Here is a 24,846-nt window from a genome sequence, read left to right as displayed (position 1 = left end):
TTTTTGGGGGTTCCTTTTTTTTTTTCCTGTGGCCCCTGTTCCAAATATTTGGGGATGATATAAGAGCCTTCCGTGATCTGGCCTTTGCCTTCCTCATCTTTTATCCCTTCTTTCTCCTTCCCATATGGACTCCAACCCTATTTTCTCTGATTTTAGGGAGAAATCAAGCCTATAATTAAAAATAGTCACACCACATTTGATTCTGTCAGCCAGCATTGGATTAGATTAGAAGACATTTAAGCCTTGTGAGATCATTTCCTTTTGAGTGAATAGTTTGTCTTTTGAACCTTCAGTGATTTTCCTATAAAACTTAAATGAACTTTTTGTTTTAGATGGAATCTCTCTCTGTTGCCCAGGCTGGAGTGTGGTGGTTCATTCATAGCGCACTGCAGCCTCTTCTTTTTTTTTATTCTTCTTCTTGGTGTGTTACCTTTATTACATTCCTAGACTAGTTTAAAATTATATTCCTGAGACTAGTTTAAAAAACAGCCTGCAACAAGAATATTCTCATCACCAGCTACCTTTTCCACCTTTCTTCTTTTTCTGTTGCTGTTTCTTTTTTGTTGCTGGAGCCCCTGCAGGTTTCTGTGTCTTGGGAGTATGATGTTACTTGTAGAGGCAGATAGTGTCGCTGCACTGCCAGGTCTTGGGGAGGTGGGTGGGCTGCTCACAGTTTTTCTGGCATCCAGTTCTGATGAAGTTCCTGCAGTTGCTCCCTGGGTCCCTTTTCCAATCTGATCCTTACTTTTACCCTTCTTTCTTCCCTTGTAATAAGAATGTTCTTGCATTGGTAGCCATCTTTCTGGATCTGGGGTAACTTTTGCATCAGAATTCTTAGGCAATTTTCCCGTCTTTTTCTCTTTTTCAAATTTCCCCACCCTTGCCCCTTTCGTTGACCATCTCCAGTAACTTTTCCACCCTTCTTCCAAATGTATGTAGCACCAGGAGAATTTTCAAGAGCCTTGACATCTACTTTTAGAGACATGCTTTCTGATAATGACAAGTGTTCACAAAGAGCTCTGTCTTTCTCTGGATCTATAAGTGAGTAAGCAGAAATAAGCTGTGCCAGGGTGTAAAAATCTTTTGGATTTTGTTTCTATTGCTATTCTAGGTCACTAATTGCCTCCTTCTTCTGTTTATATTTGAATTTGAAGTTTGCAGCTTCTTTTATCAAGGACAAATGAGCAGGAGATTTGGGCCAATGGTTTTGACACCACTGAATAGTTTGTGTGAAGACCTCAATGGCAATATCAATCTCTTCTTCATGGCGATACATGATCACGAATACAGACACCATGCCTGGTTTCTGCTCTAACTCCTCTATGCTTCTCAATATTACACAAGCTTAGAAATATTACCTTGAGAAATTTTCAGCTGTGCCATGATCAGCTTCATTTCAGCTGCATTTCTGGATATTGATCTGAAAATTCCTGAAGCAGCTCTATTGTTTTTGTGTGCTGCTTTCCAGGCAAACCTGGGCAGCTTGGATTAACACAGGTGGGAGATGCTCGGGACTTTGGGACTATAAACTGGTGGATATTTTGTGACATTAATTGGCCTGGTTTGTGTACATAGCAAGTAAAGCATTGTTAAATTCTATAGCTTGTAGTTGTTCCTTGGAAAGCTCAAACTCCACTCTTTCTGCATTGATTAATTTCACCTTCTTCTTGGAGTCAAAGATGTTTTGGTCCGTGTTAATGGTAATGATGTTATTTGCAATTACAGCTAGTAATCCCACATCTGTTGGTTTCAGTTTTATTATTTGACTGTAAAGTTGCAAAGCCTCCTCTGTTCAACCCCGAAGCTGCAGAATATAGGCCATCTGACAATGAATGATGGCCAGTCCTGCCTGTGGGTCTTCCTCAGTCCCATCAGAGTCTTCTGATAATGAACAGCGGCAAAGATCTTCAGCTTTTTGTAGGATTTTCATGGCCTGGTTCAGCTGGCCTTGTCCAATCAGCACACGTGCAGTGTTGTAGCACAGCTCATGTGTGCCTTCTTGGAGGCCCAAGTTCTCTGGAACTTTTCCCCAATTGCTTTGGGGAGTAACAACTGCTGAAAGGTTTGTTTTCCTTTCCTCATCATAATCATCTTGGGAGTTTCAGGTGAGATCTCTGTATACTGCTAAGCATGCATCGTAGCATTCCAAACGGCATAACGCTTGTCCATAAAACTCCTTCAGTTTGTTTGTCTGCTTGTTGGCACTTTCTGTAGTCTTCAAGGCTTTCTTAATTCTGTTCAGCTTGTAGTTGCAGTATGTCTTTTCTTTTTTTTTTGAGATGGAGTCTCACTGTGTTGCCTGGCTGGAGTGCAATGGCACGATCTCAGCTCACTGCAACCTCCGCCTCCTGGGTTCAAGTGAAATTCTACTGCCTCAGCCTCCGGAGTAGCTGGGATTACAGGTGCTCACCACTACGCCCAGCTATTTTTTGTATTTTTAGTAGAGACGGGGTTTCACCATATTGGCCATGCTGGTCTGGAACTCCTGACCTCAGATGATCTGCCGGCCTCAGCCTCCCAAAGTGCTGGGATTACAGGCATGAGCCACCAAGCCTGGCCCGTGAACTATTAATAGTAAATGTAAAGCATCCAGCCACAACACGTGGTATAGGCTGAGTATCCCTAACCCGAAAATCCGAAATCCGAAATGTTCCAAAATCCAAAACTTTTTGAGAGCCAACATAACACCGCAAGTGGAAAATTCCATACCTGACTTCACATGACAGGTCACAGTGAAAATGCAGGTGCACAACCCAGTTTATTTAACATACCCAAGGAACAAAGACCCTCCTAGTGCCCTTCAGCTGCACTAGGTGCAGGCTGGACGCACCAAGGGCAGGTTCCCCTCAATGATGTCCCACGTGGATCCAAGACCTATGTGCATTATTTATTGCAATTTTTTAACTTATTCTCTGCTCTATGGTATAAAAATATTGAAAGATAATCAAATTATTGAAAGAGGGAAAGTTCTTTTTTGCACAAGTACAATATAAAAAATGCTAATGGAATAACAGAATTACAAAATCATCATTTTTCAACACCTGATGACATAATGAATGTAGGCACTGAACTTTAATATCTCCTGAAGCAATCAGATGAAAAGCTGATGAGGAACTTCATAAGGAAGGGGTCACAGCAACAATTCCTGAACTCATTTGCCCATCTTTTTGTTTGTTTGTCTTTGTTTTTAATTTTTGGTTCTGTAAATGGTGTCTGTGTTACCCAGGCTACAGTGAAATGGCATGATCATGGCTCACTGCAGTTTCAGACTCCAAGGCTCAAGCAATCCTCTCACCTTGGCCTCCCAAAGAGCTGTGATTACAGGCATGAGCCACTGTGCCAGGCCAACTGCCCAGTGTTAATATCAGTAAAACTGAGACAATCAGATGACATTATGTACACACAAGGCAAAAGGAGAGTCAAAAATAATATAAGTAGTTTATTTGGGCCAAGTTTGAGGATTGCAACCTGGAAGCATAAATTCAAATTGCCTTGAACATATGCTCTGGTTAGCAGCAATTACAAGTGGATTTTTAAAGGAAAAAAGAAGAGGCAGTTTCTAAATTGTTTACCAAGAATTTACAGTAAAATAACACAAGCTAGCCGGGTACGGTGGCTCATGCCTGTAATCCCCGCACTTCGGGAGGCCGAAGCATGCAGATCACGAGGCCAGGATATCGAGACCATCCTGGCTAACACAGTGAAACCCCATCTCTACTAAAAATGCAAAAAATTAGCTGGGCGTGGTGGCATATGCCTGTAGTTTCAGGAACTTGGGAGGCTGAGGCAGGAGAATGGCTTGAACCCGGGAGGTGGAGGTTGCAGTGAGCAGAGAACGCGCCACTTTGTGTGTGTGTGTGTGTGTGTGTGTGTGTGTGTGTGTGTGTGTGTGTCCAGCCTGGGCGACAGAGTGAGACTCCACCTCAAAACAAACAAAACATAAGCTATTGATTGGCAATATGTTGTTTTTGTATCACAAATTCCAGGAACATGAGAATAATGGGTAAGGCAGCTAGTCAGGAAACTACAGGAAAGAAAAGAAAGAACAAAATGTCATTAAACAATGGGCCGTGCTGGGATTACAGGTGATTTGTAATCCCAGTACTTTGGGAGGCCGAGGCAGGCGGATTACAAGGTCAGGAGTTCGAGACCAGCCAAAAATACAAAAATTAGCCTGGAGTGGTGGCACATGCCTGTAATTCCAGCTTCTCTGGAGGTTGAGGCATGAGAATCTCTTGAACCCAGGAGGTGGAGATTGCAGTGAGCCGAGATCGTGCCACTGCACTCCAGCCTAAGTAACAGAGTGAGACCTTGCCTCAAAACAAATGAAGAATAAACAATAAAAAACAAACAAAACAAAACAAAACTAGGTTAACGGAACCTCATGATTGGATGAGATGGCTGTGGCAGGCTGGGCTGCCCAGGAAGCGGACTCAGAGAGCAAACCGTGCGCCTGCGTTCCACACTGGAAGAGAGCGTCAGGAAGCCGAACTGAAGAGGGGACTGACGTAACCCCAACACTACTCCCCAACCCCGGGAGGATTCAGTAGCTGAAGATTCCCGCAGCCTCACGTTGGGGGTAGGGCTGGGCATTTGTTCCTCCCCTATTGTTCGGTCATTGGCTGTGGGCGGCCCCAGAAAGAAGGTGTGACCTTGGGTGGGGCAGTCTTCTTCAGCCAATCCTCAGAGAGGACTAACGCAGCACTCTCAGCAGAGGGAGACTGAGTCCTTCATTCCTGGGAGGTGTCTGGGAAGCACATCGCAGTGTGCACTGCAGCAGGTATTCATGTGTCATTTTACAGATAAGAAAACTGAGGTTCAGAAGGGATAGAGCCAGGATGTGAGCCTAGTTCTATTAATACCTTTGAATCCTGTGCTCTTTGCCACGGTCCTTGCTGCCAGTTCTGCACATTTTCGTGCCTTCCCGGCTTCTTACCCAGGCCGCCATGTTTCCGGGTGATCTTGTACTCTCTGTTCTAGTCTTGCCCTCCTGTCCTGCCCCGGGCAGTCTGTCTCTTGGTCAGCTGTCTCTCTTCACCCCAGCTTTGGCTCTGTTCTCAGGGATTGATCCACCACATCACATTCCGTGTTCGCTGCTGCCTGAACTCATCAAGGCGGACCCAATGAAAGCTGTGTTGAGGATGACTATTCTGGTGCTGAGGCTGGGTACACTGGTGAGGCCAGGAACACGGGATTGAATTCTAAGCAGAGCATCAGGATAGCTGTAGCAGAAATCCAGGCAAAGGCCAAGAAGGTGGGAATGGAATAGCAAGCACTGAATTAATTAATTAATTAGTTAATTTTTTGAGATGGAGTCTTGCTTTGCTGCCCAGGCTGGAGTGCGGTGGTGTAATCTTGGCTTACTGCAACCTCCCCTTCCAGGGTTCAAGCATTCTCCTGCCTCAGCCTCCCAAGTAGCTAGAATTACAGGTGCCTGCCACCATGCTCGGCTAATTTTTTGTATTTTTAGTAGAGACGAGGTTTTGCCATGTTGGCTGGGCTGGTCTGGAACTCCTGACCTCCAGCGATTAGCCAGCCTTGGGCAAGTGCTGAATTTAAACACGGCTCTCCCGAGGACTTCTATTGGGTTCCGCCTAATGGTAACCACCGAGGCTTTGAGACTTCGCTTACTCTGCAGATCTCCTGGGAGCAGCAGGAAACAAGAAACCCTTAGCCTTTTCAAAGTAATGGCCATTCTCCTCACTGACCTGACAAAGACAGATGTCAAGTGGGCCCTGCAGGAGTTTGACAGTTTGTCCAAACAACTGTTTTTAGTTGAGGCTATAAATTCTTAGGAAAGGGTTTGTCAGTGTGGCACATTAAATCAGTTGGCCAGTATGGATTACTCTGACCATCTTCTTAGAAAGGAATGTCTTTGGGGATTTTCAGATGAGTGAATATTCAATGCTCTGTCTTTCAGCATTATCATCCACTTCTTCCTGCCCCTCGTAGAATTCTCTTTAGAGGATTGGCTCCTGGGCCTCCAGGATAGCAGGCAGTAGAGTAGGGTGGTGGGGGGAGAGGAAACTCTTAATCCCTTGCCAGGGATTTACTTTGTTCTTCTCATTCTGAGCCTCCCATACAATTCTGTTTTGAGCTTCACTTAGAAATTGGCCTTACTAGCTAGGAAAGGGGAATTCTTTTCGCAACAATCAGAAAATGTAATCCCTTCTCAGGCGGCTGGAGTCCTTTTATTCACCTCTCCAGACGTTGGGCTGCTGGCTGCTCCTCTCTGCGGCCTGGCTATCTCTCCCTTACCTCCCGGAGTTAGGGTAATAGCTGACATTTTTCTTCACTAGGCTTTCCTAAGGGATTTCATTCCGTTTGTGAGACACTTTAATTCCTCAAGCTGCAAAGTTTGCTTATTATTATTATATATATATTTTTTCTTTTTTTAGACAGAGTCTCACTCTGTTGCCCAGGCTGAAGTGCAGTGGCACCATCTCGGCTCACTGCAACCTCTGCCTCCCAGGTTCAAGCAATTCTTCTGCCTCAACTTCCTGAGCAGCTGGGACTACAGGCACGTGCCACCACGCCTGGCTAATTTTTGTATTTTTGGTAGAGACGAGGTTTCATCATATTGGCCAGGCTGGTCTCGAACTCCTGACCTTGTAATCCACCTACCTCTGCCTCCCAAAGTGCTGGGATTACAGGCATAAGCCACCACACCCAGCTTATTCTGCATAATTTTTAAGAGGTGTGAATTGTTTTAAGATCAAATTTAAAAGTACATTTTCTTTCTCATCTTGTCATTAACTGATGTTGGGTATGTGTGTGTGCTTGTGATTTTCCTGGCTGGGCCCTTGTATAACTTCAAAGAGGGCTGGTGCCTTGCCTTTAGGCTGCTGGATAGCACTCCTCCAGATCTTCCCCCTACTGAGCAGCTCCGTGGACCTGTGCAAATCTCTAACCAGCTTTGTTGGACGACAAAATACCCTGGAGAATATCAAGCCCTTTAACATACCCAGTTTGTGCTCCCAGCCATAAGATCTCTTTGGCCATGTATGTGGGATTCCCATGAAGGAGAAGCCTCATTTCCAGCAAGAATCTGGCTTCCACCTAGACTTGGGAAACAGATACTGAAAAGCATATTGCTGATCAACTAGACAACCGGCTTCCACTCTTGATTGCCTGTGTAATCCATCTAGAGCAGCCAGAGCAATTTATTTATTTAAAAATTTAAAATTGGCCAGGCACAGTGGCTCACGCTTGTATTCCCAGAACTTTGGGAGGCCAGGGTGGGCAGATCACTTGAGGCCAGGAGTTCAAGATCAGACCGGCCAACATGGTGAAACCCTGTCTTTACTAAAAATAGAAAAAGTTGCTGGGCAAGGTGGCTCATGCCTGTAATCCCAGCACTTTGAGAGGCCTGGGCGGGTGGATCACGAGGTCAGGAGCTCAAGACCGTCCTAGCTAACACGATGAAACCCCGTCTCTCTCTACTAAAAATACAAAAAATTAGCCAGGCGTGGTGGCACATGCCTGTAGTCCCAGCTACTTGGGAGGCTGAGGCAGGAGAATGGCTTGAACCTGGGAGGCAGAGGTTGCAGTGAGCCAAGATCGCGCAACTGCACTCCAGTCTGGGCGACAGAGCAAGACTCTGTCTCAAAAAAAAAAAAAAAAAAAAGAAAAGAAAAAAGAAAAAAAATTAGACGGGCATGGTGGTACGTGCCTGTAATTCCAGGTGCTTGGGAGGCTGAGGCAGGAGAATCGCTTGAACCCGGAAGGCAGAGGTTGCAGTGAGCCAAGTTCGTACCATTGCACTCCAGCCTGGGTGACAGAGTGACTCTATCTCAATAAATAAATAACAAGTAAAAATTCAAAATTATTCAAAAATTTAAAATTATTTATATGTGTTTTGTAGAAAGTCAGATATAGCAGATAAGCACATTAAGAAAATAAAATCCTTATATTTCCAAAAGATTAACCTTCAATGTATATCCTTCTAGTATAGTGTGAGATATATACTTCATGTATGTATATACATATATACTTACCAGGTGAAATTATACTGTACATACTATTTCATAATCTGATTTTTTTCCAGTTAATCTCAATTTTACCATGTTGATACATTTTCATTTCTTCTAATACCTAACCTCAATTTCAGTTATCCCAGTTGTTCCCCAAATGTCCTTTCTAGTTGGTTTGTTCAAAGCAAGACCCGCCAGGCACGATGACTCACATCTGTAATCCCAACACTTTGGGAAGCTGAGGCAGGCAGATCACTTGAGGCCAGGAGTTCGAAACCAGCTTGGCCAGCATGGTGAAACCCTGTCTGTAGTAAAAATACAAAAAATTAGCAGGGCGTGGTGGCACACACCTGTAGTCCCAGCTACTCTGGAGGCTGAGGCATGTGAATTGCTTGAAGCTGGAAGACAGAGGTTGCAGTGAGCTGAGATTATGTCACTACACTCCAGCCTGGGCAACAGAGCAAGGCTCTGTCTCAACAAACAGACAAACAAAAGCAGTCACAACAAAAAAACAGAAACAAAGCAAGACCCAATCTAGGTCCCACATGACATCAGGTTGTTGTTTCTTTTCATTTCATTTTTGAGACGGGCTTGCTGTTGTCCAGGCTGGAGTGTAGTGACGCGATCTCAGCTCACCACAACCTCTGCCTCCAGGGTTCAAGTGATTCTCCTGCCTCAGCCTCCTGAGTACCTGGGATAACAGGTACCTGCCACATGCCTGGCTAATTTTTGTGTTTTTAGTAGAGATGGGGTTTCACCATGTTGGCCAGGCTGGTCTTGAACTCCTAACCTCAAGTGATCCACCCCCTTCAGCTTTCCAAAGTACTGAGATTACAGGTATGAGACACCCCGCCAGGCCTGGTTGTTGTTTCTTGAGCCTCTTTTTTTTTTTTTTTCAGATGGAGTTTCACTCTGTCACCCAGGCTGGAGGTGCAGTGGTGCAATCACTGTTCACTGCAGCCTCGATTGCCTGGGCTCAAGCGACTCTTTCACTTCAACCTCCTGAGTAGCTGGAACTACAGGCACGTGCCACAATGCCCAGCTAATTTTTAAATTATTTGTAGAGAAGAGGTATCACTGTGTTGCCCAGACTGGTCTTGAAGCCCTGAGTTCAAGTGATCTTCTTGCCTCGGCCTCCCATAGTGCTGAGATCTCATGAGCCGCCATGCCCGGCTCTCTTGAATCTCTTTTAATTTTCCATAGTTTCTGTTTTCATGATAGTCTTGTTGAAGATGACAAGCCAGTGAATCTACATAATTTACCATCTTCTGGATTTGTCTAGTTGCTTCTTTGTGGTATCATAGCTTTTAACTGGGTGGATTCAAATTAGGTATTTTTGGCTAGAGTACATTATAGATGCTGTTGTCTACTCCACATTGTATCCTCCAGCAGACATACCTGGGTAACCATCCTGAGGAATGCTGAGGTTGACAACTGGGATGTGGTGATGACTGTCTGCTCTCCTTGAGACTAGACAGGGGTTAGCAAATCTTTTCTTTTTTCTTTTTTTTGAGACAGAGTCTTGCTCTTTCGCCCACACTGGAGTGCAGTGGCGTGATTTGGGCTCACTACAAGCTCTGCCTCTTGGATTCAAGCGATTTTCCTACCTCAGCCTCCTGAGTAGCTGGGATTACAGGCTCCCACCACCACGTCCGGCTAATTTTTGTATTTTTAGTAGAGATGGAGTTTCTTTTTTTTCTTGTATTTTTAGTAGAGATGGGGTTTCACCATATTGGCCAGGCTGGTCTCGAACTCCTGACCTTGTGATCCGCCCACCTCAGCCTCCCAAAGTGCTGGGATTACAGGCGTGAGCCACAGCGCCTGTCAAAGATGTGATTTCATCACATTGACCAGCCTGGTCTTGAACTCCTGACCTCAAGTGATCAGCCCACCTTGGCCTCACAAAGTGCTAGGATTACAGGCGTAAGCCACCACACCTGGCCAGCAAATCTTTTCTTAAAAGGCCAGGTTGTAAGTATTTTAGACTTTGTAGGCTAAACAGTCCCTGTTGCAACCATGCATCTCAACTATGTTGTGTGAGAACAACTATAGACAATCAATTCACAAATGGGCATGTCCGTGTTGTGATAAAACTTTATTTACAAAAACAGGTAGTAGGCCTGATTTGCCAAGTGGGCTATAGTTTGTAAACCTCTAGCCTAGAAAATAATCTGTGTGATGTTACTACTTTGGCTGGGTAAATGTCAGTACCCCACCAAACATTTACCTAATATATTAGCCAGAATCAAACATTCTGTTAGGGCTTATAAAATGCTAATTTTCTTATTTCTGTTATTTTTATACTTCCCTTAGCTAATTTTTTTAAATTAAAAAAATTAAATTGTAGGCCAGGTGCGGTGGCTCATGTCTGTAATCCCAGCACTTTGGGAAGCTGAGGCGGGTGGATCATGAGGTTAGGAGTTCAAGACCAGCCTGGCCAAGATGGTAAAACCCCGTCTCTACTAAAAATTAAAAAAAAAAAATTAGCCGGGCATGGTGGCAGCTGCCTGTCATCCCAGCTACTCTAGAGGCTGGGACAGGAGAATCGCTTGAACCCGGGAGGCCACTGAGATTGTGCCACTGCACTCTAGCCTGGGTGACAGAGCAAGATGCCATCTAAAAAAAATAAAAAAAGTTAAACTGTAAATACTTTCTATTTTGAAATAACTTCAAACTCAGTGAAAAGTTGCAAGAATAATACAATGAATTCTCTTAGATTCACCGATTGGTAATGTTTTGGCACATTTCTCATTCTCTATATGTGTATACATTTATATATATATACACTCACACATCTTATATATACCTAAATGTACATATTATTTTTATCTGAATCATTTGAGAGTAAGTTGCAGACATTATCCCCTTGTGTCTAAACAGTTTAGTGTGCATTTCTTAAGAATAAGGTTGTTCTCCTTTTTTTTTTTTTTCCAGACGGAATCTTGCTCTGTCACCCAGGCTAAAGTGCAGTGGTGCAATCTCACTGCAACCTCCACCTCCTGGGTTCAAGTGATTCTCCTGCCTCAGCCTCCTGAGTAGCTGGGATTACAGGCGCCCACCATCACGCTTGGCTAATTTTTGTATTTTTAGTAGAGACGGGGTTCCACCATGTTGGCCAGGTTGGTCTCGAGCTCCTGACCTCAGGTGATCTGCCCGCCTTGGCTTCCCAAAGTGTTGGGATTACAGGCATGAGCCACTGTGCCCGGCCAGGTTGTTCTCTTTTGTAATCAGTTATTAGAATCAGGAAATTGGCCGGGCGCGGTGGCTCAAGCCTGTAATCCCAGCACTTTGGGAGGCCGAGACGGGCGGATCACGAGGTCAGGAGATCTAGACCATCCTGGCTGACACTGTGAAACCCCGTCTCTACTAAAAACTACAAAAAACTAGCCGGGCGAGGTGGCGGGCGCCTGTAGTCCCAGCTACTCGGGAGGCTGAGGCAGGAGAATGGCGTGAACCCGGGAGGCGGAGCTTGCAGTGAGCTGAGATCCGGCCACTGCACTCCAGCCCGGGCTACAGAGCAAGACTCTGTCTCAAAAAAAAAAAAAATAGAATCAGGAAATTTAACATTTACTATAATAATATTGTCTAATCTAGAGACCATATTTAATTGCCGCCAATTATCCCAACAATATCTTTTATGGAATTTTTTTTGGACGAAGAGCCAAATTCAGAATAAGACGTTGTGTTTGGTTGCCAAGTTTCTTTTTCTTTAGTCTGAAATGGCTTGGCATTCTTTGTAAAAAGCTTTCTCTTATTAACTGGGGTGATCTGGTTTTCCTAAAATATAGTTTCTAGAACTATAATAACTATAACTAGAAAAATGTAATCTTTAAAAAATATAAACTATATAATACAACACTCCTCACTTCTCTCCAAAGCACTTTCCAGGTTAAAACCCTTGAAAGACTTCACATTTCACACCCAATAAAGTCCAAACTGCTTACTGTGCTGTGCAGGCTGATCTAGCTCCAGGCCCTCATTGCCTGCCCTTTTCCTCTGCACTGACTTTGCTCCAGCCACACTGGCTTCTTGCTGCTTCAGGGATACAGTTAACTCATTCCTGTCTTAATGCCTTTGCTTGTGCCCTTCCTTCCATGTAAGATGATTTACAGCTAGGTCTTCACGTGTTGGCTTCTTCCAGTCACTGAAGCCTCAACTCCTTCCCTGACACAGTCTATGGAGCTCCTCTCTGACATATAATCTTGTTTTATTGTCCTCACAACATATCTCACTGAATGAAATTATCACATTTATTAGTTTTCTTCTTAAATTTCTATCTCTTTTTCAAAAAATGTAAGCTTCCTGAAGACATAGTTCTTTTTTTTTTTTTTTTTTTTTTTTTTGAGACAGAGTCTTGCTCTGTCACCCAGGCTGGAGTGCAGTGGCGTGATCTCCACTCACTGCAACCTCCGACTCCTGGGTTTCAATGATTCTCCTGCCTCAGGCTCCCCAGTAGCTGAGATTACAGGCTCATGCCACCACGGCTAATTTTTGTATTTTTAGTAGAGAGGGGGTTGCTCCATGTTGGCCAGGCTGGTCTCAAACTCCTGAGCTCAGGTGATCCGCCCACCTTGGCCTCCGAAAGTGCTGGGATTACAGGTGTGAGCCACCGCACCCGGCAGAAAACATAGTTCTTGTCTTTTTTCCCTCCAGTGCCTAGAATAATTTTTTGTTTATAATAAGTTCTCAACAAATATTTATTGAATTAAACATAATACTGGAAGTCCTAGCCAGAGCAATTAGGCAAAAGAAAGAAAAAAAAGGACATTCAATTTGAAAAGAAGGAAGTAAAATTGTCCTTGTTTACAGATGACATGATTTTATATATAGAAAAATCAGGCTGGATGAGGTGGCTCATGCCTGTAATCCCAGCACTTTGGGAGGTTGAGGACAGTGGATCACTTGAGGTCAGGAGTTTGAGACTAGACTGGCAAACATGGCGAAACCCTGTCTCTATTAAAAATACAAAAAAATTAGCTGGGCGTGGTGACTTATGCCTGTAATCCCAGTTACTCAGGAGGCTGAGGTAGGAAAATCACTTGAACCCGGGAGGTGGGGGTTGCAGAGAGCTGAGATCACACTGCTGCACTCCAGCCTGGGCAACAGTGCAAGACTCTGTCTCAAAAAAAGAGAAAACTATAAAGACTCTACTCAATAATTCTCAGAATTAATAAGTGAATTTAATAAAGTTGCAGGATATGAAATCAATATTCAAAAACAAGTAGCATTTCTAGACACAAACAAGAAAAGAACTCAAGATGGCACAATGGTGTACGTCTGTAATCCCAGCTACTCAGGAGGCTGAGGCAGGCAGATTGCTTGCACCCAGGGGTTCAGACCAGCTTAGGCAACATAGCAAGACTCCCATCTCAAAAAATAAAAAAAAAGGTTTAGAAGATAATCCCATTTACCATAGTTACACCCCAACCCCTGCCCCCAAAAAAACCCCAAACCCTAAGAATAATTTTTTCTTTTTTTGAGATGGAGTTTTGCTCTTGTTGCCCAGGCTGGAGTGCAGTGCTGCAATCTCTGTTCACCGCAACCTCTGCCTCCTGGGTTCAAGTGATTCTCCTGCCTCAGTCTCCTGAGTAGCTGGGATTACAGGCACCTGCCACCATGCCCGGCTAATTTTTGTATTTTTAGTAGAGACAGGGTTTCACCATGTTGGCCAGGATGGTCTTGATCTCTTGACCTTGTGATTCACCTGCCTCAGCCTCCCAAAGTGCTGAGATTACAGGTGTGAGTCACTGCGCTCGACCTAATTTTTGTATTTTTTAGTAGAGATGGAGTTTCACCGTATTGGCCAGGCTGGTCTCAAACTCCTGACCTCAGGTGATCCACCCAACTTGGCCTCTCAAAGTGCTGGGATTACAGGTGTGAGCCACCAAGCCCAGCCCGTAAGAATAAATTTAACCAAGGAAGTAAGAAAGTATCTGCTAGGCAAACTAGAGAACACCAGTGAAAGAATTGAAGAGAACACGAATTGGAAGACACCTGGCGTGGTGGCTCACGCCTATAATCCCAGCACTTTGGGAGGCTGAGGGGGGTGGATCACCTGAGGCCAGGAGTTTGAGAGCAGCCAGGCCAACATGGTGAAACCATCTCTACTAAAAATACAAAAAAATTAGCCGGGCATGGTGGCGCATGCCTATTAATCCTAGCTACTTGGGAGGCTGAGGCAGGAGAATTGCTTGAACCTGGGAGGCGGAGGTTGCAGTGAGCCAAGATCGTGCCCCTACACTCCAGCCTGGGCAATGGAGCAAGACTTTACCTCAAAAAAGAAAAATAAATAAATAAATAAAATAAAATATATAAATAAATAAATTGGAAGCCATCCCATGCTCACAGGTCAGAATAACTGATGTTGTTAAAATAACCATACTACCCAAAGCAATCTACAGATTCAACTAAATCTCTATCAAAATACCGATGACAGTCTTCACAGAAATAGAAAAACAATCCTAAAATTTGTACCAAACCACGAACGACTCTATAGCCAAAGGAATCCTGAGCAAAAAGTACAAAGCTGGAGGCATGATGCTACAAGACTTTATAGTACAAAGCTATAGTAACAGCATGGTGCTGACATAAAAACAGACACATAAACCAATGGAACAGAATAGATAACCCAGAAGTAAATTCATGTGACTATTGCCAACTGATTTTTGACACAGATACCAAGAATACTCATTGAGCAAAGGGTGATCTCTTCAATAAATGATTCTGGTTATTTTTATGCAGAAGAATTAAACTAGACCTCCACCTCTCATGCTATACAAAAATCAACTGAAAATGCATCAAAGACCTAAATGTAAGATTTAAAACTATAAAACTACTAGGAGAAGGTCAGGTGCAGTGGCTCACGCTTGTAATCCTATCACTTTGGGAGGCTGAGGCGGGTGGATCACACTTGAGTTCAAGAGTTCGAGACCAGCCTGGCCAACATGGTGAAACCCCATTTCTACAAAAAAATACAAAAAATTAGCCGGGTGTGTTGGTGGGCGCCTGTAATCCCAGCTACTCGGGAGGCTGAGGCAGGTGAATCACTTGAACCTGGGGGTGCGGAGGTTGCAGTGAGCTGCCACTTCACTCCAGCCTAGGCAAAAGAGCACAACTCCATCTCAAAACAAGCAAACAAACAAAAACAAGTGAACAAAAAACTACTAGGAGAAAACATAGGACAAACACTTTGGGACATTGGCTTGGGAAAATATTTTTTGAATAAGAGCTCAAAAGCAACAAAAGCAAAAAAAGCAAAAATAAACAAATAGGATGATATCAAACTAAAAAGCTTCTGCATAGCAAAGAAAACATTCAACACAGTGAAAAGACAACCTAAAGAATGGGAGAAAGTATTTTCAAACTATCTAACAGGGAATTAATATCCAGAACATGCAAGGAACTCAAACATCTCAACAGCAAAAAACCAAACAATCCAATTTAAAAAATGGGCAAATGATCTGAACAGACATTTCTCAAAAGAAGATGTACATATGGCAAATACATATATGAAAAAATGCTCAACATCACTAATCATCAGGGAAATGCAAATTAAAACCACAATGAGGTATCATCCCTTTCCAGTTAGAACTGCTATTATCAAAAAGACAAAAGCTAACAAATGCTAGCACGTATGTAGAGAAAAGAGAATTCTTATGCACTGCTGCTGGGAATGTAAACTAGTATGACCACAGTGGAGAACTGTATGGAGGGTCCTTAAAAAACTACAAATAGAACTACCATATGATCCAGCAATTCCACTACTGGGCATTTACCCAAAGGAAAGGAAATCAGTATATCGAAGAAACCTCTGCATCCTCATGTTTATTGCAGCAATATTCACACTAGCCAAGGTATGGAAACAACCTAGGTATTTAACAACAGATGAATGCATAAAGAAATTATGATATAAATACACAATGGAATACTATTCAGCCATAAAAATGAATGAAATTCTGTCATTTGAGGCAACATGGATGGAACTGGAGGACATTATGTTAAGTGAAATAAGCCAGATGCTGGGTGCGGTGGCTCACGCCTGTAATCCCAGCACTTTGGGAGACCAAGGCGGGCAGATCACCTGAGGTCAGGAGTTCAAGACCAGCCTGGCCAACATGTTGAAACCCCATCTCTACTAAAAATACAAAAAGTAACTGGTTGTGGTGGTGGACATCTGTAGTCCCAGCTACTCAGGAGGCTGAGGCAGGAGAATTGCTGGAACCCAAGAGGGGGATGTTGCGGTGGGCTGAGATTGCACCATTGTACTCCAGCCTGGGTGACAAGAGCAAAACTCCATCTAAAAAAAAAAAAAAAAAAGCCAGAACAGCAGGTTAAACCCTGCACATTATGTGTGGAAGCTAAAAAAAGTTTATCTCATAGAAGTAAAAAGTAGAACAGAGGATACTAGAAGCTGGAAGGGTAGGGAAAGGGAAGGATAGGGAGAGATTTGCTAAAGAATACAAAATTACAGCTAGATAAGAGGAATAAGGTTTAATGTTCTCTACCACTGTAGGATGACCATAGTTAACAATAATATATAGTTTCAAATAGCTAGAAGGAGGATATTGAATGTTCCCAACACAAGGAAATGATAAATGCTTGAGATGATGGGTATATGAATCACCTTGATCTGTCTGATCACTATACATGGTGTGTATCAAAACATCATTATGTACCCCATAAATATGTACGATTATTATGTGTTAATTAAAAATTTATTTTAATAGTTAAATTAATCATACACACAAGGGAAAATTTTACAGACAAAAATCCCCAAAGTCCAGGGCTGTCTCTTGCTTGCTATGGAGAATCTGACGCTAGTTGTTTCCCCTATGATCCCCGCTCCCAATGGTGGTCCTCCTCCGTGACTTCAGGTCTCACCGGGCTCTAGTAGCTCCATCTTCTCCTTTCCTCCTCTATCCAAGGGGAAGTGACCAGTCTTTGTTTGTTTTCTCCCTTAACTCTATCTATGCCTCTACTGGGAGTCCCTTCATTAGGGTTTTTTTCACTTGAGCTACCCTTGGAGAATTCTGTTTCCAGCTGGGACCCTGGATGATGGACAGAGTAAGGAGCAACCACTATGCCCTGGCAATAAATGATGGTTCAGCTGTGTGAGCATTGTCTATATGTGCAGTCAGCTGCTTCCTCGTCCTCCTCTTCACCATGTTAGTCCCATGTCTTTTCAACGTGCTAACAATTATTAAAGAGTTGACTTGTTCTACATACCCAGTGACAAATACTCTTCTGAAAACTTGAAGTGGCCGGTGCAGTGGCTCACGCCTGTAATCCCAGCACTTTGGGATGCCGAGGTGGGTGGATCACCTGAGGTCGGGAGTTTGAGACCAGCCTGACCAACATGGAGAAACCCCATCTCTACTAAAAATACAAAATTAGCTGGGCGTGGTGGCACATGCCTATAATCCCAGCTACTAGGGAGGCTGAGGCAGGAGAATTGCTTGAGCCTGGGAGGCGGAGGTTGTGGTGAGCCGAGATCGTGCCATTGCACTCCAGCCTGGGCAACAAGAGTGAAACTCCGCCTAAAAAAATAATAATAAATAAATAAATAAATAAATAAATAAATAAAAACTTGAAGTGGACAATGAGACTGGGATTAACATGCCTATGTAGAGTCGGCAATGCAATTAGATACAATTTGTGCCTGGATATCTGACTTCATGTCTAAAATTCCACCAGTGACTAATTGTTAGAGTTGCCTCCTTCCATCTTTCCTCTTGTAAAATTCATCTATTTCTGGAATGAATATTAATATTTATTGAATGCTTTTCTTTTTTTTTTTTGAGACAGAGTCTCACTCTGTCTCCCAGGCTGGAGTGCAGTGGCAAGATATTGGCTTGCTGCAACCTCCACCTCCCAGGTTCAAGTGATTCTAGTGCCTCAGCTTCCCAAGTAGCTGGAATTACAAGAGCACACCAGCATGCCCGGCTAATTTTGTGTGTGTGTGTGTGTGTGTGTGTGTGTGTGTGTGTGTGTGTATATATATATATATTTTTTTTTTTAGTAGAAACAGGGTTTTGCCATGTTGGCCAGACTGGTTTCAAACTCCTGACTTCAAGTGATTCACCCTCCTTGTGCTGGAATCCCAAAGTGCTGAGATTACAGGTGTGAGCCACAGCTCCCGGCCTGAATGCTTATTTTATGTGAGTTACTTTCGCATTCATTAAATCAAATAATCTTTACAACGCATTTTTTTTTTTTTTTTTTTTGGTTACAAGAAAGGTAAGCTAACCTGATAAATGGCAGAGCTGGAGCCGGACGGAACCCCAGGCCTCCTGGCGTGAATCCTTTGCATTCCTGGGGAGAATTATACATTCAGTCTCACACTTCTTAGTGTCAATGAATATTTTAGGTAATGGAAAGTAATTCTGGAGCCCAGAGAGAAAGAAGATAGGATGGAACTATGATAAAGGGGAAGACACGAAAATACAGCTAATTATTTAGCGAGCATCTACTTGTATGCTGAGCACTGGGTATGGTTCCTTCCACATATTCCCCAGAAGAGCTTTGTAAGGAGGATTGTGCTACCCACGTTTTACGGAGGATGAACTTGGGGCTCAGGGAAGTTTGGTAGTTTGCCCAAGGTCCTACAGCCAGTAAGTGGTTGGGGATGCATTATGCGTAGAGCTAGGTGAGCCTGACACTGTTTGCTTTCTTTCCATTACACCTGCCTGTCATGGGATAAAATTTCAGAAAAGGGATACCAAAATTATGGGGAAACCTGTCTTGGATATTGCCAAGGGTCAGTCCAGAAAGAAGCCCTGAATACTACTATTCACAAAAACTTCATTTGAAGGACACATTTGTGTGGTGGAGTGGCTGAGGGACACCATGGGCCACTAGATGGCACCAGTTCAGCGTCAGAAGAAGCTTTTCCCCATTATTTTTGTGGGTAAAGGATGCATGTAGCACCCTGTCCTTGCTCCCCAGGGTGGCACAAGAGAATGAGTACCAGCAGGTGAATGCTGCAGGGGCCATCCTGGAGTCTGTCTGACATAGTGTCTCTGGAGTGGGCAATTTTTTTTCTTTTAAGACAGAGTTTCACTCTGTCACCCAGGCTGAAGTGCAGCAGTGCCATCTCAGCTCTCTGCAACTGCTGCCTCCCAGGTGCAAGTGATTCTTTTGCCTTGGCCACAATTTTTTGTGTATATATACTTTTTTTTTCTTTTTTTGGTGGGGGGATGGAGTCTCACTCTGTCGCACTGGCTGGAGTGCAGTGGCATGATCTCAGCTCACTAGAATCTCTGCCTCCCTGGGTTCAAGCGATTCTCCTGCCTCAATGTCCCAAGTAGCTGGGATTAAAGGTGCCCGCCACCATGCTGGCTTATTTATTTATTTATGAGACGAAGTCTCGCTCAGTCACCAGGCTGGAGTACAGCAGCACAATCTCGGCTCACTGCAACCTCTGCCTCCTGGGTTCAAGTGATTTTCCTGCCTCAGCCTCCCAAGAAGCTGGGACTACAGGTGTGTGCCACCACACCCAGCTAATGTTTGTATTTTTAGTAGAGACGAGGTTTCACCACGTTGGCCAGTATGGTCTTGATCTCTTGACCTCGTGATTCACCCGCCTCAGTCTGCCAAAGTGCTGGGATTACAGGCATGAGCCACTGCGACCGATCTAATTTTTGTATTTTTTAGTAGAGATGGGGTTTCACCATGTTGGCCAGGCTGGTCTCAAATTCCTGACTTCAAATGATCTTCCCACCTTGGTCTCCCCAAGTGCTGGGATTACAGGCATGAGCCACCGCGCCCAGCCCAGTTTTTGTATTTTTTGGTAGAGAGGGGGTTTCTCCATGTTAGCCAGGTTGGTCTTGAACTCCTGACCTCAAGTGATCTGCCTGCCTCAGCCACCCGAAGTGCTGGGATTACAGGCATGAGCCACCACGCCCAGCCTGGAATGGGCATTCCTATTCCCTTTACACATGTGAGGGAAATGGAGATAAGCAATACCGAGTAACTTGCCAAGGGTACTTAGGTATAGAGTTGTAGACAAGGGATTCCAAACCAGGCCTGTCTGATTTGCAGCTTGTAATTAGTGTATTGCTAGGTAGATTGGGAACGTTTGGCCTGGAACAGAAAAGACCCTGGGGTGGGATCCACGTTGACAGTCTTCTGGGACTTGAATCCACCGCTTGGATGAGGGTGCAGAACTAAATCCAATAGGTGGAAATTATCAGGAGTAGACTTTTTTTTTTTTTTTTTTTTGAGATGGAATCTCACTCTGTCTCCCAGGCTGAAGTGCAGTGGCATGATCTCGGCTCACTGCAACTTCCGCCTCCTGGGTTCAAGAGATTCTCTTGCCTCAGCCCCCTGAGTAGCTGGGATTATAGGCGCCTGCCACCACGCCCGGCTAGTTTTTGTATTTTTAGTAGAGATGGGGTTTCACCATGTTGGCCAAGCTGGTCTTGAACTCCTGACTGATCCACCTGCCTCGGCCTCCCAAAGCGCTGGGATTACAGATGTTAGCCACCGCGCCCAGCCGGGAGTAGATTTTTTTGAAAAGTTAATACATGATAAGATTTTGCTGGGCATGGTGGTTTATGCCTGTAACCCCAGCACTTTGGGAGGCCAAGGCAGGAGGCTCGCTTAAGCCCAGGAGTTGGAGACTAGCCTGGGCAACGTAGTGAGATCCCATCATTACAAAAAATAATAATAATAAAAAATAGCCAGGTTTGGTGGCTTATGCTTGTGGTTCCAACTACTCTGGAGGCCAAGGTGAGAGAATTGCTGAGCCTGGAAATCAAGGCTGCAGTGAGCCATGATCACACCACTGCACTCCAGCCTGGGCACCAGAGTGAGACCCTGTCTCAAAAAAAAAAAAAAAAAAGATTATATTTAACTAATTAAAGAGAAAACTGGCAAAGTGTTAAAACCAATTCAAAGGACAATCCAGGCTAGGTGTGTTGGCTCATGCCTGTAATACTAGCACTTTGGGAGGCCAAGGTGGGTGGATCACTTGAGGTCAGGGGTTCAAGACCAGCCTGGCCAACATGGTGAAATCCTGTCTCTACTAAAAATACAAAATTAGCCAGGCATGGTGGCATGCACTTGTAATCGCAGTTACTCTGGAGGCTGAGGCAGGAGAATCACTTGAACCTGGGAGGCAGAGGTTGCAGTGAGCCGAGATCATGCCACCGCAGAGTGAGACTGTGTCTCAAAAAACAATGAAAAAGAAAAAATAAAACAAAAACAAAGGACAATCCAGGCCAGGTGCGGTGACTCATGCCTGTAATTCCAGCACTTTGGGAGGCCGAGGCAGGTGGATCACCTGAGGTCAAGAGTTAGAGAGCAGCCTGGCCAACGTGGTGAAGCCCCGTCTCTACTAAAAATACACAAATTAGCCAGGTGTGGTGGCATGTGCCTGTAGTCCCAGCTACTCAGGAGGCTGAGGCACAAGAATTGCTTGAACCCAGGAGGAGGAGGTTGCAGTGAGCAGAGTGTGTGCCACTGCACTCCAGCCTGAGTGACAGAGGGACACGCTGTCTCAAAAAAAAAAAAAAAAAAAAGGACAATCCAAAAAACAGATTGGGAATATTAAAATAAAGGTGTAAGTGAAGGTTAAACATTTTTTTTTTTTTTTTTTTGAGACGGAGTCTGGCTCTGTTGCCCAGGCTGGAGTGCAGTGGTGCAATCTTGGCTCACGGCAACGTTCACCTCCCAGGTTCAAGCGATTCTCCTGCCTCAGCCTCCCTAGTAACTGGGATTACAGGCACGTGGTCATAATCCACTATGCCTGGATAATTTTTGTATTTTTAGTAGAGATGGGGTTTCACCATGTTGGCCAGGCTGGTGTTGAACTCCTGACCTCAGGTGATCCACCTGTCTCGACTTCCCAAAGTGCTGGGGCGTGAGCCACCACGCCCAGCCTGAAACAGGCTTTTCCTTGGTGGTGGTGTTGGTGGTGAAATGGAAGAATTGTCACTCCACTGGATGGAGTTCGTTTGCATGTGTTTAAATGATAATTATTTTCCTTTTTTTTTCTTGTGATATGGACTCTTGCTCTGTCATTCAAGCTGGAGTGAAATGGTGTGATGTCAGCCACTGCAACCTCTGCTTCCCGGGTTCAATCAAGTCTTGTGTCTCAGCCTCCTGAGTAGTAGATATTACAGGTGCCTGCCACTACACCCGGCTAATTTTTGTATTTTTAGTAGAGATGGGGTTTCACCGTGTTGGCCAGGCTGGTCTTGAACTCCTGACCTCAACTGATCCATCTGCCTTGGCCTCCCAAAATGCTGGGATTACAGGTGTGAGCTACTGCACCCAGCCTATTTTCCATTGTTATAATTTATCTGTAACTTATAAAATTGTATAATAGGCTGGATGCAGTGGCTCACGCCTGTAATCTTAGCACTTTGGGAGGCTGAGGTGGGCAGATCACCTGAGGTCAGGAGTTCAAGACCAGCCTGGCCAACATGACAAAAAAATCCAATTTCTACTAAAAATAAAAAAATTAGCCGGGTGTGGTGGCAGGCACCTGTAATCCCAGCTACTCGGGAGGCTGAGACAGGGAGAATTGCTTAAACCCGGGAGGCAGAGGTTGCAGTGAGCCGAGATCATGCCACTACACTCCAGCCTGGGCAAGAGTAAGAGTTCATTTCAAAACTCAAAAAAAAAAAAAAAAAAAGAGGATAGGGTCTGGATTTCTAGATAATATGAAGGGAGGACATTGTAAAACCCAGCATCCTGGAGGAAGTTGAACTTTACCCTGCTGGGAAATCTATCCAGGTCTGAAGCCCCTCTACAGAGGTCCCCAGAATGTTCCCCCCTTTCCCCACTGAGTCTACTGGGGGGTAAAGTCCAAGATGACAGCTGCAGTTGTTTCCACGTGGCAGTGTCCTCTGCGGGATCCAAATAAACCTGGAGTTTTATTATCCTGACTATGCCGATAAGGAGACTGGCCGACCCGGGTAGAGAAAGTGGAGGCCAGTGTCTGGTATCCCTTGGTAGGTCCATTCATTCCTTTTCTGTTCACATCAGCTGGGCTTGTAACAGCTCCCAGTGATAGAGTATCTAGGCTGGTCACCTGATGGTGGAGTCTTGTCCATTTCGAAGGCCCAGGCCAATGAGCTGTAGTGAATAACTCACCCCACAGTTTACTGCTCCTAGAACAAATTCCTTGTCCTGGTGATAATTCTCTTGTGTATGGCTAAAACTATCAGCTCTGGGACAATGCACATAATTTTGCATGGATGATAAAGCTCCACTTATTTATTTGGCTGAATAGAGTTATTATACTATTACTTCCTCTATAAGTTTCTGACATAAAGTCAGACAAACTCAAATGCAAGCTTATTTATTTATTTATGAGACTGAGTCTCACTCTGTTGTCCAGGCTGGAGTGCAGTGGCATAATCTCGGCTACTGCAACCTCCGCCTCCCAAGTTCAAGTGATTCTCCTGCCTCAGCCTACCACATAGCTGGGATTACAGACGGGCACCACCATGCTCGGTTAATTTTTGTATTTCTTAGTAGAGATGGGGCTTTGCCGTGTTGGCCAGGCTGGTCTCGAACTCCTGACCTCAAGTGATTTGCCCACCTTGGTCTCCCAAAGTGCTGGAATTATGGGCATGAGCCACCATGCCCGGCCTCAAATGCAAGCTTTTCTCTCATCGTATTAATCCTGCTGAATGAATTTGGAGCTTGATTCCTATGGGGGGCAAGGACCTAGAGGTCAAAGCTGTCCTCTTGAATCCTGGTGTAGTTGATGTGTGCATAAGGCTTTGCTTGTTCATACTCTCTCAGGCAGAAGTGTAATTTGAGGAAACGGAGTGTGCATGTGTGTGTGTGCACATGCATGTGTGTGCATACATGTCCTATGAGAATGAGAATGGGTGCCCACTTTTCTTGGCTCCTCTCCCTTGTGCCTCTGGGCCTTTCTGCCTGAATGCCCTCGCCTGGAAATCCTTGTCCATTTTTCTCATTCAGTGGCCAGAGCACCGACTATGGAGTTGGTTGGAAACCTGGCTCCAGCCCTGATTCTGGCATTGACATGCTCCACAACATCGGTGAAAGCAACTGGCCTCTTTGAACATCCCTTCCTGGTGTGTGGCAAGAAACATTTGGTTTCCTTGAACTGAACCCGCCTGACAATGGGAAGATTTTTCTGAACCACCTCCCCTGCTGGGTAGCTGTAGGGATTAAGTGATGTAACAGAAGGTAAAGCAGGATTTTTTTTTTAACTTTTGTCTATTTTCAATGCCCTCCTATGTATCTTCAAGGCCAGAGCCTTCTGAGATACTTCAGCCCACAGTGACTGCTCTCCTCTGATCTGTCACTTCTTTAGCCTTATACTGCTTTGCTTATTATGTTCTATTTATGTGTTGCACTGTATCCACTTGTCTTGTCCATAAGCTCTTTTTCTGCCCTTTTGAATCTTTCAGTGGCTCGTGTGCTGCCTTCATCATCACTGAGTTCAGCATGTCTTTCTGGATTGACTGCTTAATTGAATCTGGAATACGGGGAAGGAGACTTAGTGTAAAGGGACCACCCAATACATGGTCTGAGATTATTTTATGCCGTATTTCATGGTGGTATAAGGAATGAATAACACAGTCTGAATGAATAATGCAGTGTATCATGAGTTGGGAAGGGAGGAAAAAGCAGGGTATCTGTACAAGTCATTTTCTTTTTTTCTTTTCTTTTCTTTTCTTTTTTTTTTGAGATGGAGTCTTGCTCTGTTACCCAGGCTGGAGTGCAGTGGTGTGATCTCGGTTCACTGCAACCTCTGCCTCCTGGGTTCAAGCGATTCTCTTGCCTCAGTCACCCAAATAGCTGGGATTATAGGAACACGGCACTGCACCCAGCTAATTTTTGTATTTTTAGTAGAGATGGGGTTTCACCGTGGTGGCCAGGCTGGTTT

The 24,846-nt window shown here is 44.4% G+C and overlaps 1 long non-coding RNA gene and 1 pseudogene across 2 annotated transcripts in view; one reads left to right on the top strand and one right to left on the bottom strand.

The window, feature by feature from the left end:
- Positions 1-418: 418 nt before the first annotated feature.
- Positions 419-4,593, bottom strand: LOC699218 (signal recognition particle subunit SRP72-like; annotated as a pseudogene). The gene is made up of 3 exons (XR_013408281.1): positions 4,447-4,593; positions 1,879-2,260; positions 419-1,695 (listed from the first exon to the last, which is right to left on the bottom strand). The product of XR_013408281.1 is annotated as a signal recognition particle subunit SRP72-like (transcript).
- Positions 4,594-4,732: 139 nt separating this feature from the next.
- The window catches only part of LOC106994504 (uncharacterized), a 30,728-nt gene continuing 10,614 nt past the window's right edge, over positions 4,733-24,846 (top strand). The window contains exons 1-2 of the long non-coding RNA XR_013408466.1: positions 4,733-4,780; positions 5,062-5,239. This is a non-coding gene — a long non-coding RNA (uncharacterized LOC106994504). The remainder of the gene's footprint in view (positions 4,781-5,061; positions 5,240-24,846) is intronic.

This window comes from Macaca mulatta, chromosome 18, assembly GCF_049350105.2.
Source record: "Macaca mulatta isolate MMU2019108-1 chromosome 18, T2T-MMU8v2.0, whole genome shotgun sequence".
Classification (NCBI taxonomy): Eukaryota; Metazoa; Chordata; class Mammalia; order Primates; family Cercopithecidae; genus Macaca; species Macaca mulatta.
The sequence above is the reverse complement of the archived record's forward strand: the minus strand, read 5'-3'. Positions and strand labels throughout refer to the sequence as shown.